Here is a 12,891-nt window from a genome sequence, read left to right on the forward strand (position 1 = left end):
ATTGTTATATTGCTCAATTATTTCATTAAAAACTTGGCGAGGGAATATAGACCACTAATAGGTTGATAACACTTTTGTTCTGGATCAAATCAGCCTCGAACCAGAAATCGATCCATTGGATTCCTGTTCTCATGCCGTCGGAGGTTTTCTAGCCTTTCGTTTTTGTTGTTTATTGTCTTGGATGGTTCTAATGGGCTCATAGTGGTAATCAGAAACAGGAGTTTCATGTCAATGCTGCAGTGAGGTTTACTGGTACTTTTCTGAATATGAAGCGGCGTTCGTGGGAGGAGTTTGTAGAGGAGAAGTGTGATACAAGATAACAAAACAACGGACTGGTTTTGTTTGAAGATATGACCACATGACCTTTCCTTCAATAGAGCGTAACCAGATGCATTTCTAATGTTCCGCCAACAACCTGGGTCCATCAAGAATGTTTCCATTCCGGGAGCATACTTGATGGAATAGGGAGTTGAATATAATGGCTTCCGTTTCCGATGATACTCTGTAGGATTCCTCCCGCCTGACCAAGACATCGGTACTACCATCTGCTAGAGCGAAAAGTGGCGTACCTAATGGCAGTGAATCCGGTCGAGTTGTATCATCGACATCAGACCGCTTTAGTGAAAGTTGCCTACTACTAACCCAGGGCAAACATTTAAAAAATGAACACAATTGTCAAGTAATAGATTCTTTGCTTCACAGACAGCCATTGTGGTTCTTATAGCATGAAATTAGATGAAGTGTATCTGTTACATTTTGTTTCTTTCCAATCAATCGCAGATATTGAGGTTGCAGCGACTGAAGAATAGAATAATGCAAATAGCATTATTCTATTTTTTATTCGCTCTAGCCTCAATATTTGTGTTTGATTGGAAAGAAACAAAATGGATCGGCAAAGCGAGTAAAGACGCTTTAACCTAGACTTATGAGCCAGGGCAAGGAATAAATACTTCTGCCCCATCCCCAAGGACCAAAGGAGAAACATTAACCTTCTTAGCCAAGTCACTCCCAACGATATATCCCAATCCTCTATAAACTGAAACGGTCGGTACGGTTGTCCTCGTTTCTTCCTCATTCAAGATTCGAAACGATTCGTTAGTTAATTTATTCATTAAATAAATAAATTAATTGCCGTATAGTTTTGAAACACCTTTTAACCCAACTGTGCACAGTAGGCCTGGCCGTTTTAATATTTGTGACATATTACAAATAATATGCTTCAAATATTAATGTTGACAAGAAAAACACTAAAGAATAGCTGCGGTGTTTTCCAGGATGCTTTTCAATACTGGCTGTGTAAGGGTTAGAATAGAATAGAATAGAATAGTGTTCACAGGCTGAATTAAAAGCAAAATCGTTACATTTGACAGGATTATGAACTGCGACTTACTTGAAAGCGACGGTGAATGAAAAGCCAACACTAATAGCGAGGACAGCATGGACGAAAACAACAAATCTTAGTGAGGAGTTTTTCGCATTATGGAGAAAACTGTTTAAAAGATGGTTTTGAAGAGCGTGAAGAGCACAAAACCTATACCTAAATTAGTTGTGAAATTTTCGTTTTGATTTCGGCTCATCAGAATCTGACACTAACTTAGTGACAGGACTAAGCTAGCGCCGGATTAACGCCAGCTCCACAAAAACGAAAACACTATATGTGCTTCTGAGCAAACCCCTAGTTCTGAATGATGTCCCACAAGAAAAGGAGCTTGTTTAGTCACGTCATTAAATTAGTGTCGGATTCTTGATACGACGAAGTCAAAACGCAAATTACGGACTAAGTGGTCCCCAAGATAGCAGGCAACGCGGGTAATGGATAACTAACAAGAAAGAAGTAATAAATCGTTTACACAAGATCCGAGGGAAATATAATTAACTTCGATTTGTGTTTATTTAAATTGTAAATTTATATTAATTTATGAAGATCCATTCTCATCTAAGTTAATGCAATTGTTTCAAATAAACTAAATAAAAAGCATACAAATATCACTGGTAAGCAAACGAATTTCTTGGCCGGAAATTAACAAAACTTACTTCATGTAAACACCCTACACCGAACCTGGAAGTGATCCAGGCAATTCGGCAATTGCTATGGTAAAATACTGTTCAATAGTTGCTTTATTAATTTTTACTAAGTTTTATTTCAAGAAGCATTTTGCAATCATCCTCAGCGCAGTGTTAAGTTGTCACAACGTGAAATGAAAAAGGTACAAATCTAGATACTATCAAGCAAAGCGATCATGATCATGATTAATTCAATAAAGGCGACATTGATATAGCAATGCAAAATTTGAAATAGTTAGTGCTAGAATCTTATCAGTTTCAACAACGCCGATACCGATTCTTATCATATCATTGTTAGTGCGTGTTGTTGACTCTCTCAGACAAGACCATGCGTATTCCCCAGGCACATTAAATGTCCAATGGATTAGTACCCTAGCTGGTCATAAAACAGACACCAAACGAACAAGGAAATTAGTTTGCTCAGCCCAAAGAAATGTCAGCTTAATTGGCATCAATACACTACAACACAATGCCATCAAATCAAAGAACATTTAAAATCACTTACGACAAAATGTGTGCAATTTTGAGTACAATAAAATGAAGACTACTTAGTTATTTGTAAAAAAAAATAAGATTGGAAAATTCAAAGTTAACACTATTGATGAATCACCTTATAAATATAAATAATAAGAGACGCGGCCGAAAAAAAAACTGACCACCGCCGATGAAATACCGTAAACCGGGGTAACACTGATCACTTTTCGAAGTATTCATTACATATTTTTAGACGCAACACTTTTTTTTTCAAGTTTAATAATTTTAAACCATGTACTGATGTATGGAGAACAAGATTGGATGGTTTTACCTAAAATTGTCCGCTTACAGCTATTTTTTCAAAAAATATTTCAAGTTAAAGTCCGTTTTCGTATTCCGGGGTGACTTTGATAACCTGCATGTTCACCCACATTAAGTTATTGATGTCAATGTTTTTCATTCAAATGTTTGTTTAAACTAATTCTGGAAAGATACTCATTGTTAGATAGATGTTAATTGGTATTATTAAAAATTGTTTCAATATACTGTAAAATTCGAGTAAGCAAAATTCGTATAATTTGTGTCTAACTAGAATAAAAGATTCTGAAATCCTTTAAAACGGCTAAGATTGTTTTATTTCAGTGCTTGATCAATGTACAAACAGTTTTATTCATTTTAACACGTTGGAATATTGAACAATAAAACAATTCGCGAATTTTAGCTTAAAATAATTTGAAATAATTGCCAACTAGTTTCACAAAAAATGCATTTAAAATAAACAAACTCTTAAAACTAAATTTGGCACATCCCAATCTAAAGGAAAATAAAAACTCGCTTGAAATTTATTACTCTTGCTCAAATCTGAGATATATTTGTTTTATAAAAAATAAACACTTTACGAGGCTTCGTAACAATAAGGTAAAGTCAAATTTCGGTTTTTTGAAGAACAATATACTCAAAAAGTATTTTAAAGTTTAGAGTAAAAATTATTTCAAATTAAAATGATTCGGTAGACTATTCTGGTTTAATAAGCGATCTACGAAAAAAATTTCGAGTGATGAAAGTCACCCCGGTTTACGGTAGCTGTAAAAATTAATTAAGGAAATAAAAATTTCACAAAACTCGTCAAATTAATAAAGCCATATACTAAACCTAAAAACTTTGTTATGCTTCTCACAAAAAAAAGTTGGAAACTGAAAAGTTGCTGTGCATGAAGCACACAATACCAAACAAGAGTAAATCGAAAAGTCTGCGCTTCAACATTGTCGCATCAGTATCATGGCAGACTGGCTAGGTCGTCAGAGAGACACTGAATTCAAAACGCATTGGATTACTAACCGAAACTAGGTTTCGATTTCGTTCCTCATTAGAAATCATGACTTCTTGGTGCTTTCGGTACTTTGCTCGTGGCCAGTTGTTTACTCGTGAACACAAGCAGTGTTTCACTTTTTGGATTCAGCCTATATACGGCGCTTAATCATATTAAGCGTATAAAGCCACAAATATTCACGAAGTCGCAGCAACACCATCATCTGTATCAACTGTCAAATCAACCGAATGTCCATGTGAACTAAGCAATCCACGATTGTGTAAAAGCGAGAAAAAAACTGTTCGGTTGTAGCTGACTGACAACCAGACAAAGCGTAGTTGCATCACAACTCATATCACGCCAGAATCGTTTGTTATGATGTTAATGATGATGATGATGATGATCCTCTTACTCGAACTTCCTCCCGACCAACCAACGTCAGCAAATCACCAGGCAATCACTCCGGATTTGGCGATCGATTTACGATTCTTTTGTGTGTTTTCCCCCTGCTGCTCCGGGTTGGTTGGCATAACCAGCCACCATGTTGCCTCAAAGTGCATCAAAATATACTCAACAGCAACAACATTCTTGAAAGCATGCTTCGACCTCTTGCTTCAACGCCACCATCAGCATCCGTTCGTCGTCTTCGTAGTCGGTCGTGTCATTAAATTGATTATTACTTAACATTTGCTCTTTGATATTTTCTTCGCCATCATTGCAGCGTAGCTTTTTCGCGAATTCGCTTTCGAGCCACTCGCGATCCTCCCAAGGTTTTCTCTTTATTTTTTTCCTTCTTCTTCTCTTTCCCATCAACTGGGGTTATGTATCTGCTTCAAGTGCTACCTACGCCGCGCTACTCACCGCGCCGGGTATTTGCAATCTGTGTTACTAATCGCGCTTGTCCACTCCCTCCCTTTCCGAACACTCGCTTCCCCATGGGGTATTAGTGAGCAATCTCTTTTTTTCCGCTCGTTCGGATTTTCCGTTTTTTTGCTGCATTTATTTTCGCTTTCTGTGTGTCTTTTCCTTTCGCCTTCTAGTCACTGCTTTATTTTTTTGTCTCTCTTGGCTTGCTGTTTTTTTTCTTCTTTTAATGCCCTTTTCGTATGCGATTGCATTAATACCGTTGCAAAATGTTGCCGGCGGCATTCTTCGCACGCACACGTCATTTCACCTTCCCTCGATGCCGTCGTCGTCGTCATCGTTGTTGTTTTTGTTGTTGTTGTAATGGTAATTGTTGTTGTTGTTAAAGTCTGTCAATCGCGAAACAACACAACGTCCAGCATGTACTATGGCAGCGGAAAGGAAGTCATTCTCCATTGATGGTTGCGATGATGATGGGGTGATCATTTAGCGAGGTTTTCTTTCTTCATCTCTTGATGAGCCATTTGAGTTTCGTTTGCGGGAGGGGGTTGGGGTGTGTTTTGTACAACGCAAACGGACAAGTGGTTGGTTGTGGCTTGGCGCACGAACGGCACCGGACAGACGCCCATTCTCCACTAAAGAAGGAAATGACACTTTTCGGGTGACTGCAGTCAAATAATTTGGCCGCGCTGTGAGATGTGATCGTTTACGCAATGTCCTGCTGGAATTTGGAGGGTTCATGGCAGTTTACCGGCAGGTAAACGGACGTTTCAACACAATTTTACTGGCTTTACCATAAGAAAATGATGCTGAGTGTGAATCTAGTGTATGTAATTTTTCACTATGCCATATTGCTCCGTAAAAATTTTGGTAAAAAATAATTTTCCTCCAGTAAGGGAATATTGTTCGAAACCACATATGTGCGTTAGGGGCATAAAACGTATAACTAAATTAGTTATGGAATTTTCGTCTCATAAGAACCCGACACTAACTTAGTGACAGGACTAAGCTAGCGCCGGATAGACGCTAGCTTCACAAACGGAGACACTAATTGTGTTCCTGAGCAAACCCTTAATCAAGCAAGATGCCCACTAAGGAGACCAACCGATCAACACGGGTTTCCCGGTCAAAATCAACAAGTACACATTTAGCTCATTTCATTTCGCATGTATTTATTGAAAACATAGAAAAAGACGAACAATAAGATGCCGTTTTTACTGACATAGAAGCGGTGTTCAATACTGTTGATCAAAAAATTGAGCGGGTGAGCGGCCTCTTTTAAGTTTCCCTAATGGTTGAATTCATACTTCAGAAATCATGTAAAATTTGGAAACATATTTTCCCTAATTTTGCGGGAGTGCCACAAGGGAGTGCTCTTGGCCCTTTGATGTTGGCTTAGTACTTTCAATGATGTTGGCGTTGTTGTATCGGCTGGATGAAAACTTGTTTACGCTTAGGACATCAAATTGTTCTTCGTTATCGATAGAAGATTTCTGCAACTGGTGTGCTAGGAATTCATTGAATCTCAGTGTCAATAAATATTCTGCGAACTCTTTCGCCGGCAGAAGAAGTCCAATCTTATGGAATTACACCATTAACGGGAAGTCACTCGGAAGAGTGTCACTTGACAGAGATTCTTGTATTCAGTTGGATTTTCAATAGAGATCATTTTGACAGATTTTTGCACGGGAAAACAGAATCCTTAGCTTCACTGTGGGAATTGCTACGAAATGTGCTGATCCGTACTGATTTTGAGTGTTATACTCTTCGCTTGTCCGTTGCATTTTTGAAACAAAACAGTAAAAAATAAGAAAAGAAATAAGCCAAACATTTGTTACGTTATATAACAAAAAACTGAATTCACAAAAATAACAAAAAAGACAAAAATAGCTACAAAAACAAAAATGCCATACTTACTACCATAACAAACACTACTACAAACAGATATAACAAAAACTAAGGTAATCGAAAATCATAAATAATTACTAAACAAAGGCTATGAACAATAACAAAAAACGAAAATAACGAAAAATAATAAAATCGGCTAAAAACCACAATAATGAAAATTACTAAAATAAATGAAACGAAAATAGCAATAAACATAAAAAATAATGAACAAATACTAAAATAACTAGAGGTGTGCGCCGATGAAAAATGTCGTTGTCGGCGGCGTAGGTGTGATTTGGGCCGGCGGCGGCGGCGTATCGGCGTGACGCCGTTTGCTAAAATCATCGGCGGCGGCGGCGGCGCAAAGCGGCGTGGGATATTTTTTGATATGGATGGAAAGTAGTAATTTGCTCAATCATCTTGCTATGTTGACTATTGTGTCTGCGTGTGTCAAAATTAAACCAAATATTGATGACGTAGCGGTGTCATCAGCTTTAAGCATAACACTGTTTTTTAACCGGGAATTAATTTTATTTGAGAAAATGGAAAAAAAAAAATAAAAGTAATTATCCAAAATTGCGATTACTAAAGATAAATTTAAACAACCGCTCCTAATGCTTGCAATGCCAACCGTTACGAATATCGATGCTAACACAGTTTCAGAAAGCAAAGTTTTATGCCATTCATTTTAATAAATATTCCTCTGAGATAAAATAACAATACCTGGTCTTCAGTCTAATTTCTACTTCTGCCTGAGCTAGACCTATACAACCGAGTGAAGTGAAATAGAATTTATTAACCTGATACTTGGAGAAATTTCTTTATGCTGAGAATGTGGATCGATTATTCAACTAAAAATCACGGAACTATTAAATAAACCACGCTTTGTCCCCATAACATGCAAATTCCTACGCGCATGTATTAACATCAGACGCCACATCGTGAACAATCCTTGAGCAATGCAAAGATACATATACAAACGAGAATGCATTTCAGCGAATTGCCGACTCATCGACGATATACCTATTTGAACAGTGATCTCTATACAAATACCTACAAACGGTTCCCAAATTTGTGACAGTTGTTCAGGACATAATGACAACTGCTAAACAGCATCCAGCACCCCAAAATCAACTGTTAGCACTATCGGTGAGGATAAAAAGGCGACGTTGCTCACGCGCAAGTGCAAGAAACAAGATTCAACATCCGACCGTCGGCACCAATACAGCTTTAACTATGAAGACCTGGACGTCAGACATGAGAGAAGCAAATAATCCCAAAGATACAGCAGACAAGCAGTCAACTGTATCCCCACCGCTAAAGAAGGTCTCCACTCTCAATAGAAAGTCACGAGCACGAGATTCTGCGGATAACCAATAATGTTTTTTGCTGAAATATTGGAATAGAAATTAACGGGACGTTTTCTGGGCCACTCTGGTAGTTTGATACACCGCACTCAATATTTTGTCCACGTATATCGTTGGAAAAAATCCTTAGCATGATAAAATTACAAAATGGTGCGGCTTCCAATACAGGTTAAACATCGAATCACTTTCGAACAATAGGCCAATATGGTATGGTAGTTTCGATTGCGGCAAAGTTCTACTGTATCGATTTTGTAGACTTTTTCGGTAAATTAAAGGAAAAGAGAAACAAAGGATAAGAAAATTGAAATACGGATTTTTCTAGAGAGAACCAGTTGTAAACGTACAGAAAACCTTCCATTATGCTGACAGAAGTATGTTTCACTAGTTTTTCGTTCCAAGTTTCATTTCGGCAGACTTTGCAGCCAGGTTTTAGGAATGTGCAGTGCTACTGCATGGCTAGTGTTACGAGGCTACTGACTACTAAGAATCCTTCCTGGCGGGGGCTGGCTTATACGACGGGTGGCTTATACGACACCAACGCCTTACCCTCTGAACTACCAGACCAAGGTTAATAGTTAAAAGTCGTACGGCTTGAATTACTATATCGAAGGCATGACGTGACGTGAGTTAACTTTCGAGGCCTGCTTTCAACATCGCCAGTAGATGTTCAGCAATCGCTATACGAGCTTTGCTTGCGTGCAAATTTGAGTAGAATGGTGATTCACGCGTGCGATGGTAATTTGCAACGTATTTTTATTTAAATATTTACACAGATTTTGTAGAAACAATTGTACTGGCTTATATGTCGGTTCATTAAGTTTTAACTGTTTCTAACCATGAAAAAGTGACATCATTCGGTCGATATGCTATCTAATTCCGCATGAGCCAAATATGTTCTTGCACTAAGTAACTTGTGTCTTTAACTACTGAGAATTCAACAGTAGGGAGTATTATGGTTTCCACAGACTGACTGTTGATTGCTGCGATCCGGATGACTATGCGAGTAGGAAGTCAGCAAAAGTATTGTCCAGGCTATTTTATTATCATATCGATTGATTGATTAGTAAAACAAGAAACGCTTAGAACAAGTATATTGCTTAACTTCTGAATATCTTAATACCTTTTACCGACCTATTCGGCTGATATTCGCTTGTCCAGTCTTTAAACAGCGGAACACTATATAAATTCACAGTTCATAAGCAAACCACTCGCAGATACGGTGACAGTTTAATTTCTTGCTGAATTGCCGTGCGGTTCGAAAGCAGCTATGTTTCCATATGGACTACAATATGCTGCCTCAAGATTGGTAATGGTAAGAATCACACAAAACTATTACAACCAATAAGATTATCGTAAAGTAAACCAAAATTCTTTCACTCAATACACATTCAGGTCAAATTGTTGCTTCGCAATGAGAGGATCAAATTATTTCCGAATAATTATTTATTCACAATGAATAATAAAAACTTCCTAGGATGACAATGATATGTTATAAGCATATGCTATACACAATTCAGAGCGCATAACTTACGTTTAGTATTTATTCCTCTTCTATTCCTCCTATATTTGCGTTCGCAACTTATTTGTGACTTCGTGTCAATTCTGCAATATTATATTGCATTAATCCTAGTATTTTTAGTATTAAGTTTCAATGATATTACCTTCAGCAGCGTCACTAGTGACCTAATCGTGACTGTGAAGTGCGTGAATTAGGTTCCGTTAACTACAATATGAAAATTTGCTAATTTTATGGAGTTATACAAAAGCAGTTTAGTGGGAAACTAACCTCGAATTAGTTACAGATTGTTAAATGTGAATTTCTATCACCGATAATGATCACAGCTGCTTTACGAGTTAATACATCTAACGCGACTTGCAAATTGCAGCGCATAACTGTGTTTTAAATACAATTTCAAATAAATCTTTATAATTTAAAAATCAAGTAAACTTTTTAGAATATAATCTTCAGCACACGCGGATTGGCTTTCTTCTACTGGTTGTCGTTTCATACCAGCGCGATCGAGTACACGGTGGGTCTCCTGTCATGATCGTTAAGTTGATGGGTTTTTTAGATCTGGTCGTCTCGATGAGGCGCGTGACCCATTGGGTCGTTTACAATGGACTCGGCGCGAGTTTAAATATGATCGGCGGCGCAGCACAAAAAAGGCAATCGGCGCGCTGACCATTTTTTCCTAAAATCGGCGGCGTGTCAAAATCATCGGCGGCGGCGGCGTGGCGCGGCGGCGCACACCTCTAAAAATAACTAGAAAAACCAAAATAAGGGAAATAACAAAGTTAACCACAATCATAAAATTTGTAAGAATTGCAAAAATATAAAAACATTTCCATCAATGCAATGAAAAAAATATACAAAAAGTAACAATAAAAACAATTGCAAAAACAATAAAATTAAAAATTTAGATAGTACAAAAATTGGAAATAAAAATAACAATACTTTCAAAAAAACAGTAAGAACGAAACTAACAAAAGAAAATACAAATTAGAAAAACAAGAAATAAAAAATACTTAAAATACCAAAACAATAAAAATAACAGGCAAACAAAAACAAATAAGGCAAACAGAAAAGAACAAAAATATCAATCTAAGACAAAAATAGTAATAATTACAAATACAACGATAATAATAAAAATAAACAAAAATAGCAGAAATAACAGAATTAACAAAGCTTAATAAATTTTAGAAGACAACTCAAAAATTAACATATGATTTACAAGACAACAAAAAGCGCTACAATATTTTTTAATATTAGATATCAAACTAACAGTAATTACCAAATTAAATAAATATCACGAAAATTACACACTTTTATTGATAAAAGCATAATCATCGTGGCCGAACAATCCGCGTGCACCATTTTTGTTTATTGACAACAAAGCTACGGAAAACGACAAAAACAACGAGCCTATAGAAATAATTAAATTATCAGAAATTAAAAAAATTAAGAAATATGAAAGTAGTATAATAGAAGACAACAAAAGAACAAAAAGCAAGAAAAACGAAAATAACAGAGATGTCAAATGTAATGAGTGAAAAAAAATTGTTTGGTATTTGGTATTAAAAATAAATATTGCGAAAATTACACAGAAATGAAAAAACTTATTTATCGATAGCTACACAAGGAGAAAACACCAAGAAAATTAAATGAACGAAATTTGGGGGAATTAACAAAACAGCAAAAGGAAACAACCATTAGGAAAATAACTAAATATACTGAATAAAGGAAAAAACAGAAATATCAGACATACAAACAAATCAAATATAAAAGATTAAAAATAACGTAAACAAAAAAGACAAAGAATCACAAACATGCTAAAATTAACAAAAATAATGAAAAAGAGAATAACAAGAAAACTGAAAAAACCAAATTGATAGGATAAGAACGACAAAAATAATAAAATAAAATAACAACAGCGCAACCAAAGGTAGCGAGTATAAGGAAAATACTACATTACCAAAAATATCATTTGTTTTTCTTGATGTGCAATAATAAAAATTATTATAATAACAGAAATAAGACAACTAAAATAACACAAATAACTAGAAAATATTACTATGATAAAAAACTGAAAACGAAAATTTTCTTAAAACTAAAACGATAAAAATTCCAAAAATAACAAGAGAAACGATAGTAGCAATAAACATTAAAATAATAAACAAAAATAACAATAAAGAAAAACACAAAAAATAAGTCCAAGTGTTTGCGTTTCGACTTCGTCGCTTCAGAACCACGGCACTTGACCAATGCACCCAGTCCACAAAGGAAAATAACGAAATTAACAAAAATCACAAAACTTACAAAATTCACGATGATATGAAAATAAGAAGTAACAATAATAACCATAACAAAAATAACAAGAAAAACAAAAATTGTGATTAAAAAAAATGACACGATAAAACAAAAATGACAAACATTGCAAAAATAGCCACAATTGCAAAAAACAACATTACTTTCCAAAAAACTAAATTAATAAATCATAACTGCAATAACAAAAATAGGAAAAAAGCATATTCACGACAATAACAAAACTAACAGAAATAATGATAATAACAAAAAAAATTGAGAAATAAAAGATTAAGAGGTACTGGAAATAATAAAGATAACAAAAACAATAATAATAATTATTAAACACAAACAAGGTAAAAAGAAAAGAGCAAAATGGACAACCGAAGACAAAAAAGTAATAATTAGTAACACAAAGAACATAACAAAAAAGCAAACAGTGAAAATAACAGAATTAACAAAAAATAATTAAATTTACACGACAACAACAAAAAATTAAAATTAGAACAACAAAACAACAAAAATAAACACGTAATCAAATGTAAATAATATAGACAAAAAGCAACAATAAAAACAATAATAAAAAAACAAGAAAAACAGAAATTGAAAACATACAAAAATTGCAAGCGTACAAAAATTTAAATAGTATATTTACTAAAACTGCTGAAATAAAAAATAAGTAAATGAACGAAACACGAAACTAACAATAATAACCAAATTAGCCAAAAATAACAAAATTATCGAGAATAGCATCACCGTGGTGAAACGCGCTCCAAAACAAATTATCATAAATTATCAATAAAAACAGCGCTACGAAAAATAATAAATATACCGAGCGTATAAAAATAATAAAATTAGCGAAAATAAAAATCAATGAATACAAATTAGCACATAAGAAAAAAGTGTCGCAAAAAACTAAAATAACAGAACCGGTAAAATAACAAAAGGCAAGAAAACCAAAAATTAGAGAAATAAGTTGAAAGTAAATAAACGAACGAAAGCAAGTAAAAATAAATATTTAAAAAGAACAAATTACACAAAAACTAAACAAATAACAGAAACAAAAGTAACAAGCAACAAAAAAACAAAATTAACAGAATTTACAAAAAATAACAAAAAATAAA

At 34.9% G+C, this 12,891-nt stretch overlaps 1 long non-coding RNA gene across 1 annotated transcript; it reads right to left on the reverse strand.

Moving 5' to 3' along the window:
* Positions 1–9,494: 9,494 nt before the first annotated feature.
* LOC131696132 (uncharacterized) lies at positions 9,495–9,830 on the reverse strand. The gene is made up of 3 exons (XR_009306727.1): positions 9,752–9,830; positions 9,627–9,658; positions 9,495–9,567 (listed from the first exon to the last, which is right to left on the reverse strand). It is a non-coding gene; the product is annotated as an uncharacterized LOC131696132 (long non-coding RNA).
* Between the last annotated feature and the right edge of the window lie 3,061 nt (positions 9,831–12,891).

Source organism: Topomyia yanbarensis, unplaced genomic scaffold (genome assembly GCF_030247195.1).
Source record: "Topomyia yanbarensis strain Yona2022 unplaced genomic scaffold, ASM3024719v1 HiC_scaffold_77, whole genome shotgun sequence".
Taxonomy (NCBI): Eukaryota; Metazoa; Arthropoda; class Insecta; order Diptera; family Culicidae; genus Topomyia; species Topomyia yanbarensis.